Source organism: Myotis brandtii, unplaced genomic scaffold (assembly GCF_000412655.1).
Source record: "Myotis brandtii unplaced genomic scaffold, ASM41265v1 scaffold74, whole genome shotgun sequence".
NCBI lineage: Eukaryota > Metazoa > Chordata > Mammalia > Chiroptera > Vespertilionidae > Myotis > Myotis brandtii.
In genome coordinates this window covers 290,184-305,978 of record NW_005370944.1, presented here as the reverse complement: position 1 = coordinate 305,978, position 15,795 = coordinate 290,184, and the positions used below count along the sequence as shown (strand labels likewise).

The window sequence follows — 15,795 nt, the reverse complement described above, 5'->3', positions numbered from 1 at the left end:
TCTATAGATATAGTATTTCCAAAGGTAGCTTTTATAATAGATCCATTACAAATCATTTCACAGGGGATTTCAATAATATCCATTCCTAAATGAAAACTGCTATCAAGTTTGCCATCTCCAAGTTTTACTAACCATCCACTATAAGCAGAATCCTCTGATCTCATATATGTTGTAAGAGACAACTTTCCGAAACATCCCCAAACATTGCAGTACTTTAAACTCATTTGTACTATGACTGATCGCATAGCATGCGGTACAATACTGAGACATTGTTGAAAATCTCCTCCAAGAAGGAGAGCTTTCCCACCAAATACAACATTCAAATTTCTCTTAGTAATCTGTCAATGGCGCTTATAGCATGACTGCATTCATCAATAATGAGAAGTTGGGCCTTTTTAATAGTTTTAGCAACTTCACTCTTTATATTGAGTCTAGAAATTGAAGTTTCATTTAATGGAATCGGTAATTTATATTGGGAATGAAAGGTGCTTCCACTGAGAAGTAAATTTGCAGCAATTCCTGTAGACGCTGTGGGTAAAACAGGACCACCACGATCTCTAATGTAATGCATTAAAACTTTATACAGATATGCAGGTGAATAGGATTCCTAGCTGGCAGGCCCCTGACAGCAAGCTGGCCACCTGTGGATTCCGTGAGGAATGGGGCTCCCTCCTTCCTCCTGTCAGGGTCTGGGGTGCAGGTGAATGGGATTCCTGGCTGGCAGGCCACTGACAGCAAGCTATCCAACAGCAGATTCTGTGAGGAATGGGGCTGCCTCCTCCCTACTGTCGGGGTCTGGTTTGAAGGCCGGACTCAGTACTTCCATGCTCTGCTCCGAGGGAGGGTTCCTGCCTGAAACCTCGCCCTCAGGGAAACAGCTGGGGGAGGGCGCAGTGGTTTCCAAGACAACCCCTGCAGGACTGACTTCCTTCTGCTTGGTTGCGCTTCTGGATGTGATGTTACACCCATGGTTTTTATATAAGTAGATTGTGATTTTTATAAAGTATTTTAATTTTATTCACCTCTAAAGTGTTTTGCCTTCCAGACCATCTCCGTAATACTGAAAATACGTGCCGTAGTTTGCCTCTGAACCATACTTCACTCCTTTAACAATCACCACTCCTAATTCTATTTCCTGAACGGTTCTCAAATAAATTGCTTCTTTTCTAATCATACAGCCACTCCTTGATTTCAGGACCTCATCATCCCTTATCTCAATTGTTGCCAACACCCTCCAGTCTCTCTCCAGTCTAGTCCACTCTCTAGGCCAGGGGTGGGCAAACTTTTTGACTCGAGGGCCACAATGGGTTCTTAAACTGGACCGGAGGGCCGGAACAAAAGCATGGATGGAGTGTTTGTGTGAACTAATATAAATTCAAAGTAAACATCATTACATAAACGGGTACAGTCTTTTTTTTTTTTTTAGTTTTATTCATTTCAAACGGGTCGATCCGGCCCGCGTGCCGTAGTTTGCCCACGGCTGCTCTAGGCTGTTTTCAAATTGGTCAACCCCCAAATGCAAGTCCAATCCAGTTGCAAATTCATCACTTGCTTTCCATCACTTAACAATACAAATTCCTTACTTTTGCCTATAAAATTCTTCCTTACTGACTGGAGGGTAATTTAATTACTAATTATCTCTTTCCAGTCCCCACACTATGGTCTAGTCCTGTCAAATGTCTTCCCATTACCTAAACAAGCCTCAAGTCTATAAGCTTCTTCAAGGTAGCATCCATCCTTTTCAAATTTGTCTGCATTCCCCAAAGTACTAACACATCACACTCAAACACTGTAACATAATAGCTAACATAACAATAGTTAGCATATAGAGTGCCAAGCACCATTCTACACAATTACCAAATATTAATTTAATCCCATTACAAGGTTCTGTTATTCTCTAGTTTATAAATGAGGAAACTGAAATACAAAGATTAAGTGAACTGCCCAAGGTTGCACAGCTAACAGGCAAAGCTGAGATATGAATCCATGAAATATGCCTCCAGAGCCTGGATTTTTAACCTACCTATAACAGAAAAATAAAACGAAGAAGGAAGAGTCACCTTTCACTTAGTCAAGGCACATTTGCTCAAAGCAACTTTAGCTTTCTTTTCTTTTTTTAAATATATTTTATTGATTTTTTTTACAGAGAGGAAGGGAGAGGGATAGAGAGAGAGAAACATCGATCAGCTGCCGCCTGCACACCCCCTACTGGGGATGTGTTCGCAACCAAGGTACATGCCCTTGACTGGAAATGAACTTGGGACCCTTCAGTCAGCAGGCCGACACTTTATTCACTGAGCCAAACCAGTTAGGGCAACTTTAGCTTTCTTTAACCTCTCACACACTTAGCTCATTCATCCTTCTTCAGACTCAACCCAATAAAGCAGGAATGCTTTGGCAGCATTCATTCATTCAATTAGCAAATATTCAGTGAGGAGATGTGAAGGTGGTAGATGATCTTGGCTCTTGCCCTATAAAAGCTTAAAAACTAGTTGGGAATACACTACACAGCCTCACTAGTAATCAAAGAAATATAAAGCAAAATGATACCCCAAAGGAACTGGCTAAAGAGAACAATGATGTTCAGTGTGGGTGAGTGTGTAGGTATTTGCTGAAGTTTTAATTGGTACAATTTGGTTGTTGGCTTGCAGGCATATATTAAATTTTGTAAATTAAATTTAAAATGTGCAAACCTTTAACCCAGCCATACAACTTCTAGGTCTCTATCCTACACATATGCCAAGTATATTTATTACAGTAAAGTATGAAAAAATGTAAATGCCTATCAATCCTCCTATATAATAAAAGCATAGTATACAAATTGTCCCCTCAATTGGAATTGTCTGAGAGTTCAACCAAGGGGCAGGAGAGAGGCCCCGGCCAACAGCCAGCTGCTAGGGACCCTACCAGAGCACTGGGCCTCTAGTAGCTAAATAGAGGATAACTATGTAGCAATTAGAAAGATTAGGGTTCATCTACAAGGAAAGCACTCTAACACATATTATTAGTGAAAAGAACAAGCTACAGAATATATACAGGGTGATCTCAACACAACACAATGTACTCTTAAGAACTGTGCATTTCATTATATGTAAATACTGCATCAAAAGGAAAAAGCTATAAATAATGAACTCTACATAAAGATATGCATGATCACATACTCAGGTGAAAGCATACAATAATGCATGAAATTTACTTTCAAAGACATCAATAAGTTAGTTTAAATTAATAGATGGAGGGATGGATAGATGGATATATGATAAAGCAAATACTGTAAAAATGGTATGGTAAAATCTAGGTGGTAGCTTACATGGGTGTCCACTATAAAATTCTTATCAATTTGCTGTGTATTTGAAAATTTTCTTTAAATAATGGCAAAAAAGCTAACAATACAAATCAGTTTATGCATGGTACAAATAAGTACTATAAATTTGGAAAGGAGTGGCAATGTGTACATTGGGAAACACTGAACGTTTAGTTATATCTTGAAAATTAGAGATGAATTTGGGCATGTGGTAAAGAGGATGAAATTAAAATATTACAGTAACAATAGACTTATAGTGATAGTTATTTACAATCTTTGCTAATTCATCTATCCGACATACAGGGTAGAGCAAAAAGTAGGTTTATGTTGTGAATACATAAAACACGGAGTTAATTCTTATTCTTATATTATTTATTAATTATTATATTATTTTCTATATAAACAACTGTAAACCTATTTTTCGCCCCACCCTGTATAATTCCAGTGTCTACATATGCAGGCCCTGTGCTTGGTGTTGGGACTCTAGCACTGAACAGGACAGACTTTCTGCCCAAAACAACAATGCTGACATGACTCGAATCAGTTGATATGCTCCTCACAACAGTCCTGTTGGATGGGGCACACCCAGAACCTCCTATTTAGAGGGAAACTGACAATCAAAAGAAATTAAGGTCACATAGCTGGCTAAAGGAGGAAGAGGCTATTCAAAAGGGCCCTTTAAACTCGTGTGGTCAAAAAAATACTGCTTACTCAAGCTATGTTATCTACAGACAATTTTGCCTTCTATCTTCCAAAGAATAATCACTTTGGGCAAACTGAGACAATACAGCAAAATCAATAGCTTATAAATTGCTTTCATTTTATTGTATGCATATATGTGTGTGCAAAAATAGGGATATATTATTAGTAATATATCCTAAGAAATCCAAAATACCAAGCAGAAAGAATGTATGCACATCTATGTTCATAACAGCATAATTTACAATAGCTAAGATATGGAAACAGCCCAAATGCCCACCAGCAGATGAGTGGATAAAAAAGATGTGGTACAATTATACCACAGAATACTATGCAGCAGTAAAAAAGGATCTCTTACCCTTTGAGACCGCATGGGTAGTATTATGCTAAGCAAAATAAGCCAGTCAGAGAAAGACAAGTATCACATGATCTCACTCATATGCAGAAACTACTGAACAAAATAAACTGATGAACAAAATAGATCCAGAGACACAGCATAGAACAGACTGCAGAACCTCAGAGGGAAGGCGGGGTAGGGTGGGTGGTTGGGAAGTGATCAACCAAAACACTTGTGTGTGTGTGTGTATGCCTAAGCGACCAACCAGCTGGTAGCGATGACAAACACTAACCATCAGGGGGAAGACACTCAATGCAGGAGTGGAAACCACAGGCATAGAAACATGGAACAGACTGATGAATCTCAGAGGGATGGGGAGGGAGGACAGCAGGAAGAGATTAACCAAAGATCTTATATGCATACTAGAGGCCAGGTGCACAGATTTGTGCACTGGTGGGGTCCCTCGGCCTGGCCTGCGCCCTCTCACAATCAGGGACCCCTTGGGGGATGTCGAACTGCTGGTTTCAGTGCACGAATTCATGCACATTGAAAGGAAATTAATTAGAAGTAGTAGTTTAATATCACTATTCGCCCTTTCTCTATAATAGAAGTGTCAACCAAATTCACGATCGACAATGACAGATCGAAATACACGCATGCAATGGCACCAGTGAGAGCTTTATATGTATCGTGCATGCACGAGTGAACTTAGCCTTTTATAGATAGAGAACAGACCTGCGATTTGGTGGGGTGTCGGGGCCTGTCCCTCTTGTGGGAAGCCAAGTGTTGCTTGTGGGCACCAGGTTTGCGGTGCCATTTCTCTGCGCATCATGGCAGCTCCTGTGTTGAGCGTCTGCCCCCTGGTGGTCAGTGCACATCATAGTGACTGGTTGGATGGTCGACACTTAGCATATTAGCCTTTTATATATAGAGATATATATATATATATCCCATGGACACAGACAACAGGGTGGTGAAGGCCTGGGGCAGGGACGGGGGTGGAGTAGAAGGGGTGAATGGGGGGAAAAAGAGGACAAATGTAACAGTTTCAACACTAAATATTTAAAAATTAAAAAAAATAATAAAAAAGGAGCAAGAGGCTAGACTCTCCTTAGAATACATAACCAATCTGGAGTAAAAATATCGGACAGACTATAGTATTCTGCTTGCTATCCTGCTTACAGAGAGGTACAGTGTAATTCCAGATTGTAAAGTATTTGAATGTCAGCTGAAATGATTTTCATGTGCCACTGTGATCTCCAACTGTTTCAGATTTGGAGCTTCCACTGTTATCAGAGCTCATCTATGAAGACAATTTTTTTTAAAAAGCACTTTGAGTGATTTTGAGGGATGGAAACTAGTGAAAAAGATTTATGTGAACAACAATGTCAGCAGAACACTAAAAAATCACCTGGCAAGTGTGATAATATATCACCCTGCCACATGTGATAATATAAAGTGGGAACAGCTTCAAAGTCATCATGCAAAAGAATCATAATGCCCACGTTAAGCAAGCAGAGAAGGGTAATTCTTAACACTGCAGAGGAGACGTCTGGAATGGGGTTGAACTTGGAAGCAAATGTGACAGATTTCAGTCAAATGTTAGAAGGGAAGAGGTAAAAGCTAACTTTTTCAGAATAAGAAAAATAAAAACTGATTTTCTAGTTCTACAACCTACAATGTCTTTAACCACAATAAAGTGTCTCCCTCCTAGAAACACAGATATTTTTCCATGATCCTTAAAATCCAAATGGAAAAATCCAACTTTAAAGAATTTTATCTTTTCTGGCCAAGAGACATGAAAAAAAATGCTCAAAGTCACTGATCATCAGAGAGATGCAAATTAAAACGACAATGAGGTATCACCTCACACCTGTCAGAATGGCTACCATCAACAAATCAACAAATGACAAGCCGGCGAGGATGTGAAGAAAAGGGAACCCTAGTACACTGCTGGTGGGAATGCAGACTGATGCAGCCATTATGGGAAACAGTATGGTTTCCTCAAAAAAATTAAATATGGAACTGCATTTTGACCCAGTGATCTCACTTCTAGGACTATATCCTAAGAAACCCAAAACACCAATCAGAAAGAATGTGTGTACCATGTTCATAGCAGCACAATTTACAATAGCTAAGATCTGGAAACAGCCCAAGTGCCCATCAGTAGATGAGTGGATAAAAAAGCTGTGGTACATTTATACCATGGAATACTATGCAGCAGTAAAAAAGAAGAACCTCTTACCCTTTGAGACAGCATGGAGGGAACTGGAGAGTATTGTGCTAAGTGCAATAAGTCAGCCAGAGAAAAACATCACATGATCTCACTCACATGTGGAATCTAAGTAACAAAATAAACTGATGAACAGAGTGGATCCAGAGACATGGAAACAGGGAAGAGAGTGCAGAATCTCAGAGGGAAGATGGGGGAGTGGGGGGTGGGAGGTAATCAGCCAAAGACCTTATATGCATATAGGCATAACCCACAGACACAATGGGGTGGTGAGGGCGGGGGGCGGACGATGGATGGAAGGGGTCAATGGGGGGCAAAGGGGACATATGTAATACTTTCAACAATAAAGAATTACTTAACAAATTAAAAAAAGAACAGTTTCCCTTCAAAAGCTAAGGACATTTTATCAAAGCATTAAGTGAATATAATTACTTCAACCCAGTGCAACTGCCCATCACAGTCTACTTCAAAACCTATCTAAAACTTCACTTCTGGACTTAACTCTGCTAGAATATGAAAAATATTCCAGAACAAATAAAAAGGGCAGTATATCTACATTTCCCATGCTACAACAAAAGTAACCCATTCTTCTTAAAACACCACAAGACCTAACACCCAGGCTTGCCCTGAACTCAGTTTTATATCCTTCTAATGAAATGGTCCTCAACCAGGGGAGATTTCTGCTCCAAGGCACACTTGGCAATGTAAGAAGACATTTTTGGTTGTCACATTTGGGGAAAGAGGGGTGCTACTGGCATTTCATGAATAAAGACCAGGGATTTGCCAACATCCTACAACTCAGATGACAGCTCCCTATAAAGAATTATTCAGCCTGCCCTGACTGGTTTGGCTCAGTGGATAGAGCATCAGCCTGCAGACTGAAAGGTCCCAGGTTCGAGTCTGGTCAAGGGCATGTACCTTGGTTGCAGGCATATTCCCAGTAGGAGGTGTGCAGGAGGCAGCTGATCGATGTTTCTCTCTCATCAATGTTTCTAACTCTCTATACCTCTCCCTTCCTCTCTGTAAAAAAATAAAATAAATAAATAAAAATTATTCAGCCCAAAGTATTAATAGTGCCAAGGTTGAGAAACCTCATCTAATATAATGATAACTCCTTGGCATATACCTTTTGTGAGCTTTGGTGGGATTATTTAATACCGCGGTGTGAAAATTTTTACCAAGATGGCTGAGGACAACCATCTTGGTTGTGTAAAAGATATCACTGCTTTCTTTATGACAGGTTAAAAACATCATTCTCACTTACCATTTGGGTGAAAAAATTTCATTAAACTTTAGTAAGCCCTGGCCAGGTAGCTCATTTGGTTAGAGCATTGTCCCACTACGCCAAGGTTGCCAGTTGATTCCAGGTCAGGACACATATAAGAATCAACCAATGAATGAACAAATGAGTGGAACAAATCAATGTCTATCTCTAGCTCTCTCTCCTCCTCCCTCCCCCCTTCTTCTCTCTCTAAAATTAATAATAAAAAACCCACAAAAATTTAGTAAGAATTTAAACAGCAAATTCTTATTCCATGTTCTCCTGGTTTTGAAGATATAAACACCCCAAATAGGCAATATCCATTAAAATGCAACTGACTAGTCATCAACTGTGATGCCATTCTGTAAATTTTTATTCCAAATTTCAGAACATCTCTAAAAGAACACCTCTTCTTTTTTTAATTTGTTAAGTAATTCTTTATTGTTGAAAGTATAAAGTTCTAGCTTACCATCACTTTTGGGACTATTTTTTTTCCTTTGCCTTTGCATCAATCAAAAAAAATATATTAAAAACTCGGTTCTTAATTTGGTTAAAATGAGGACAATCATCATCTTCACACTGCAAGCGTTTTGTTTTAGACAATACCAATTCAAACAATCAATCCAATGATTTTTTTTTTCATTTCTACGTTATGTTCCCTTCCAATGACCTCTGTACACACACCTATGTCCACTTAAAACCATACCAAGTTAAGTTTTGGTACACAAACACCTTAAAAGATGAAAGAATACTATTGCAATCCTTTTAACAAATTGAAATGGTTTTGCTTTTTGTTGAAAATACTGCATTCTGAAGTTCTTCCTGTTGAATGACTACCTAGATGAGTCATTCATGAAGAAATATGAAGACGCCATTCTTCTTTTTTTTCTTCTCAGAAATATATTGTTGACTCATAAATTCTTCAGTTTGAGGAAATTAATCTCAGATATCCTTATCTAAAGACTCAGTTTGTGACTTAGCTTATACAATCACTCTATCATCATCATTACAGTCTGTAGTGTCTATTAGTTCCTCTAATAATTGTGAAATGTCTTCCTGTTAGTTTTCCTCTCTTTGCCATTATAGGAGGAAAATGAAAAATTATGGATTATCAATTATGTTCAATGAAAGCTTTAAAAAGTTACAGTAGTAATAAGAATTATCATATACCCTTCACCAGATTCCCCAAAGGTTAACATCCTATATAATGTTTAAGATGTTACACCCCAACTTCTTTTATACTTTCTTGAAAGATGCTGTAATGCTTTGGGTAAAAAGCAGTAAGAAAACTGAGGTATAATAGTTATGATTTATTTTACTACTGTATCATCCTTATAGGCAATTCTATCATTCTTCCATTTTTCTTATTATTTTAGTCTTTTTAGCATAGTTGGGAATAATGATGAGAAATGATGATATACCAAAATGTTAAGATATAGGAAAACTAAGATCATTAAGATCCCATAATATAGCTCAGATGTATAAATGATAACTAAAATGAGTTTTTTACATTAAAAAAGAAGTCAACTTTCTCTTTGTTCTTTTAAATACCTTCAATAAAAAAAGTAGTACTGCTCAAAAAGAAACTCAAAACTAAAACTGGGTCCAACTGACGCTGATATTATAGGTAGAAAATGAACAGAAAACTATTTAGCTCAATTTAAAAGGTACTAATTGTATCAAGGTTAACTTCCTGATTTAGATCAGTATACTACAGTTTTGTAAGATGCATTTGAGAAATCTGGGTGAAGGTTACATAGAAATTCTTTGTATTATCTTTGCAATTTTTTTTGAAGTCTAAAATTATTTCAAAATGTAAAGTTAAAAAATATTTAAGTGACAATCATAAGGGATTATAAAAGAAGCAAATCATAGTGTATCCCTATTCTCAAAGACATTAACATTTAGTTTGTGTGACAAGGTTTCTATAAATTAATTGAGAATGACATAAAAGACTAAGTGTAACAGAAAATATACTGGCTAAAGCTATAAAAAAAAGCATTATAAAAAACAGGACTTAAGAAGGTTCTTAAGAGGCCAGGCAGATGTGTCACTCACTTCATACTGCCTTTATCCTATTAGTTATATTTTTGCCCCTACACAGACATGGGTACATACACATACCTTTCACCATCTTTACATCCTCCACTGTGCTCTGCATACTGCCTTGTCTGTGGTGGAAACCAATCTTTCATGCATACTATAATATTTATTGAGCACATACTATGGGGTCAGGCATTGTTCCAAAAGCTGGAGCTATAGCAGTAAACAAAAAAAAACCTTCTTCCCTCATGAAGTTTACATTTTAGTGAGAGAAACAGACAATAAATAAGACAATAAAAAACGCATTTGGAATATTGGACAAGTGTGAAGAAGAAAAACACAGAAGGATTTTGAAACATTATGTAAGAGTGACCAAAGAACACCTCACTGATAAGGTAACCTGAATAAAGGCAGTTAAGGAGCTAGCCATGTGGGAATCAGTGGGGGAAGCATTTAGTGGGGCCAGCAAATGCAATGACCCTGATGTACACTTGCTTGATATTTTCCAAGAATAACAAAAAGACTGTGTAGCTCCAGCAGAATGGGAGAGAGACTAGTAAAAAATGATATCAGAGAGGTAATGGGGTTGGGGGTAATAGGAAGGGAACATATCATATGTTTGTTCTCATTAAGTCATAATAAGGACTCTGACTTAAGACTCAGACTGAAATGGGAAGCCACTGGAGAATTTATAGCAGGAAAGTCACAAGGTCTGATTTAGGTTTTATAAGAATCACTTGGGCCCAGTCTGTGTGGCTCAACGGTTGAGTGTCAACCCAGGAACCAAAGAGATCACTGGTTGGATACCCAGTCAGGGCACATGCCTGGGTTGCAGGCTCGAACCCCAATATGGGGTGTGCAGGAGGCAGCCAATCGATAATGTTTCTCTCTCATCGGTGTTTCTATCTCTCTCTATCCCTCTCCCTTTCTCTCTCTCTAAAAAAAAACCAACCAAACCAAAAAAAAAAAAAAAACATTTTAAAAAGAATCACTTGGATTGCTGTGTTAACGAACTGAAGAAAATAGTATTGAATGTAAACTGTGATTGAAAAATAAAAATTTTAAAAATAGACTGAAGAGAGGCAATAACAAAGCAGAGAACAGTTAAGGTGCTACAAAATAATCCAACCTAGAGGTATTAGTCACTGCTATAGTTAGGGCGTAGAAGGAGTGGTCAAATTCTGGATAGTATTTTGAATATAGAGCAAATAAGGTTTGTCAACTGACCACATAAAAAAGAAAGAGAAAAGTCAAAGATGCCTAGTAGATATCCAAGAGGAAATATGAAAAAAGGGGTAGGGGGCCTAGCTGGTTTCGCTCAGTGGATAGAGCGTCAGCCTGCAGACTGAAGGGTCCCAGTTTCAATTCCGGCTAAAAGCACATGCCCAGGTTACGGGCTTGATCCCCAGTGGGGTGTGCAGGAGGCAGCCAATCAATGATTCTCTCTTATCATTGATGTTTCTATCTCTTTCTCCCTCTCTCTGAATCAATTAAAAATTTTATTATAAATGTCAGGAAAATAAAATTTCTCAAAATATTTGGAAATAATCTAATTTAATAATGGCAAAACCCTGATTCACAGACTACCCAAGTATGCTGCATTAGATGGGTTTCATTATTTGACCTTACCTTCAATAAAAAACAAATATCCAGCATTATTTACTTAAACTAACAACAACAATCAAAAAAAGATAAAAACCCCAAGCTATTACTGCTACTACTCATTTGTTAGCAGAAACATAAACCCATGTGAAGGGAAAGAAGATTTAAGAAATAACAGTTGACCATATTAACAATATTATCTTGAACTTGACATGATAGCAATAACATATATGCCAACTCCATAATTTCTTCATTGTGATTCTTAACCTTCCAATATTAGAAACAATCAGGTCTGAAACTGAAGAGAACAGGATTCACAAACTCTGGAAGAGAGACTACAATCCACTTGCCAATTTCAATACGATGCCATACCTTCTAACATTCCAAAGCATTCTCTAGCGTACTTTGTGTGAGAGATGTCTAAAGTCATGTTACCATTCAATTCAACTGGATCTAAGACTTTAGACTCCACCCTATTCACTGACCCCTCTCCTTCCACCCAAAGGTGGGCTCTTCTTACTACAAATTCCTTATAGCTCTTTGTATTTGACTCTTATAGCCTCAACTTACAATGACATATAGTAAAATCATAACGCGTATAGTTGCCTTTTTTTCTAACAATGTAAACTTCTATAGGACTAAGATTCTTCCTGTGTCAGCCTAGAAGTATTTAAGAAGATGGTCAATAAATGAATGTTGACGCAATTCACCTTTAGAATCTGAGCCCCAATCTTTCCCTTCAAAGCTGCTTTCAAAAACACACTGCTGGGTCCTTGAAAAATTAAACATAAAATTGCCATATGATCCAGTAACTCCACTTCTGGGTATCTACCCCAAAGAATTCAAAGCAGATACTTGAATAGACATTTATACACTCATGTTCACAGCGGCATTATTCACAATAACCAAAAGGTGGAAACAACCCAAATGTTCATCCATACATGAATAAACAAAATGTGGTATATAGATACATACAATAGAATACTATTCACCATCAAAAAGGTAATTCTGGCTCTGGCCAATGTGACTCAGTCAGTTGAGCTTTGTCCTGTGCACCAAAAGATCGCTGTTTTGGGGTGAAAAAAGGGGACATATGTAATACTTCAACAATGAAGAATTATTTTTTAAAAATTTAAAAAGAAAAGAAAGGTCACTGGTTTGATTCCTGGTCAGGGCATATGCCCAGATTTTGGGTTGGGGTATGTATGGGAGGCAACCAGTCGATGTTTCTCACATTGATGTTTTTCTCTCTAAAAAAAAAAAATAATAAAATAAAAAATAAAATTTTTTAAAAAAAGGTATTTCTGACACATGCTACCGCATAGATAAACCTTGAAGACATTTTTCTAAGTGAAATAAGCCAGACACAACTGACAAATATTGTATAAGTCCACTTCTATGATGTACTTAAGAGTAGTCACATTCAGAGAGAAAGTACAACAGTGGTTGTCAGGGGGTGGGGGGAGATTTATGTTATTGTTTAATGGGCATAGAATTTGAGAAAATGAAAAAGTTCTGGAAATGGATGGTGGTGATGGTTAACAATGTGAATGTACTTACTGCTACTAAACTGTACACTTAAAAATGGTTAAGATGCCCTGGCCAGGGTGGCCCAGTTGGTTGGAACATCTTCCCTGTACACCAAAACGTCACGCACGGGTTTGATTCCCTGTCAGGGCGCATACCTAGGTTGTGGGCTTGGTCCCCAGTTGGGGCACATAAAGAAGGTAACCTATTAATGTTTCTCTCGCATCAATGTTTCTCTGCCCACTTCCCTCCTTCCCGTCCTCGCTCTAAAATTAATAAACATATCCAAGAAAAAAAAAATAAACATATCCTTGTGTGAGGATTAAAAAGAAAAAAAAAGCACACTGTTCCTTCTGTTTACTATCCTTAGACCAGAGGCAGCTGAAGTATAAAGAGCATGAACTCTGGAAACAGAATGCCTGGATCCAGATCCTGCCTTGACCACTTATTATATGTCTAACCTCACTGTGTTACTCATCTTTACAACATGGATTCCATAGTACTCACTATATAGGGTTACCATGAAGATTAAATGGGTTAATAAATGTATAGTGCCTAACTCAGTGTCTGGGACATAGTAAGGGCTTCATAAATGTTGAATTCTTATTATTATTCAAGGAGGCAGATGTGCAGTTAGAAAAAGCATGTAACTGTCATTTTTGCAAGAACTACAGAAAGTAACTTAAACTCTTGGTTGGGGAATTAATGAAACCTTTTACGGCACTGCACTAAATTACTGAATGCTGTGAACATCTTTCAATTCCAACTAAAATTCACAGCCATTAACATCAGCTTTGCACAGTTCTCCAGTATCCTGTCTGCTTGCACTGAAGATGTAAACAGGACTATGCTTTGCCAGGAATTTTATCAAATTACTATACACCTCCTTCCTTAAAAAAAAAAAAATCTTTAAGTACAAATCTTATCTTCTTAATTACAAAATGCCAATCTATCTAAGATTTTTAATTCTGACAAACTACATAATATATAATAGTGACTTTTGGATACGTAAGAAACATTTATGAAAACTTTCCTAGGACACTACATCCAAGTTCTTACTTACCTTTTTTGTTGTTGTTAATTCTCACCCGAGGATATTTTTCCATTGACTTTTAGAGAGAGTGGAAAGGAGAGGGAGAGGGAGAGAGAAACATTGATGTGAGACAGACACATCGATTGGTTGCCTCCGGCACACCCCCTGACCAGGGCCAGGGAACCTGCCCTTGACCAGAATTGAACCTGGGACCCTTCAGTCCAAGTGCTGACTCTCTATCCATTGAACCAAACCAGTGAAGGCTCTTATTTGAATTCTTAATGCCTATGTGGGGATTTGTGACCTTGCCACACCAATAAACAACATTCTCTAAAGGCAAGAATTAGGTCTTCCATTTCCCAGCACACAGCATTGCAAATAGTGGGAACAACCATGTGTTGACCAATCCTGAGTAGTAAATTCTCCACTACTTCACTATCTTGTCAGTTTATAGTATCAGAAAAAACACCCAGGTTTTCATCTCCAAACCAATTATATTATGGCCACCATTAAATCAAACTAAAAAGCTACTGTTGCCACTCCTATTTCGTTAGCTGAGAAGGTGGGGCTTACTCTCTCCACACGTGTCTAGCCCAGGGCACCAAGCTCTCAGTCCTAACTGAGCAAAGCACAAATCCAGAATTTAACTTCAGTTCAGACAATTAGCCAGAGGGCTTGCTCAGATGTTAGTAAATTTAAAAAAAACACACCAAAACCCACATTCATTCAATGTTTATTTTCTCATGAAAATTATCAAAAACGCTTAACTTCTCATAAGAAAAGAGAATGCATCATGTCAGAGCAAAATCTCAACTGAAATGGTTTATTAAACCTGAAGTGTCCTAAGGCAAATCCCCAACTCACATTGTAGGGGCAATGCTACATGTCACAAACAACTCTGCACTAGTCCTCGACTTCACCCTTCTTTCTGTAATAAAACGGGGCATGAACATATATTTTATAAACTACAAACAAAAATTGGTCTAGATGTTCTAACATAAAACCAAACTTTTCAAGAACACCTATTGTTACTTAAATTGCAACTCATTTCTTTGTAAAATTAAGCAGAAGAACCACCTGTACAAAGAATGCATTAACAAATTTAAGGGTTGAAGAAACCAAAGTATTATATGCAAAATATGAGTTTTTAAATAAACCACCATCTTTTATAAACAGATCATTTTAATATCAAATGTAAATCTAACCCTTCCTTTTCGAAATCTGAGCCTTATGAAGAGCAGGAGCTTCCACAGCCTTTTCATGGCTGTGTTTGAAGTCCTAAGGCACCGAAACAGTGGCTAAGTCTAACTAACTATACCCATCACCCCATTGGCTCAAAGGAAAGCCGGCCCCGTATAACCACGGTAACTGAACATCAAGGGAACTACAGAAAAAGGCTGTCCCCGGCTACATTTCTAGTGTCTGACAATTCTCTCTGTCCTTCCCCCAACTATGATCACAGCACGAGCAGAGTTCGACCGCAGACTTCAACCAAAAAACCTCATCCTCCAAAGTACAACCAAGAGGAGAGTGGTGACGACCACGCTCCCATTCTCCAAGATGTGCGGTGCCATCCTCATTGCAAGGACCAAGACAGAGACAACAGCTCCAGCACGGGACCCTCGTGCCCCATGCAACAGGCACCGCAGAACACTAGAACAGTTCATGACACCGCCACCGCTCGGGTCGGAGAGGAAGGGGCGGCGCGACTCCAGACAGCGGGATCCTCCGAGCCCGGCTTCGCGTGCCCAGGAGG

At 38.3% G+C, this 15,795-nt stretch overlaps 1 protein-coding gene across 5 annotated transcripts in view; it reads right to left on the bottom strand.

The window, feature by feature from the left end:
* SIN3A (SIN3 transcription regulator family member A) overlaps positions 1-15,795 on the bottom strand; it is a 79,409-nt gene that overhangs the window by 58,883 nt on the left and 4,731 nt on the right. The window contains exon 1 of one of the 5 annotated variants that reach the window (XM_014530457.1): positions 14,070-14,092. The exons of the other annotated variants lie outside the window; for them this stretch is intronic. The gene's annotated coding sequence lies outside the window, so the exon portion shown is untranslated. Of the gene's footprint in view, positions 1-14,069; positions 14,093-15,795 lie in introns of those variants that run through there. 5 annotated transcript variants of the gene reach the window in all.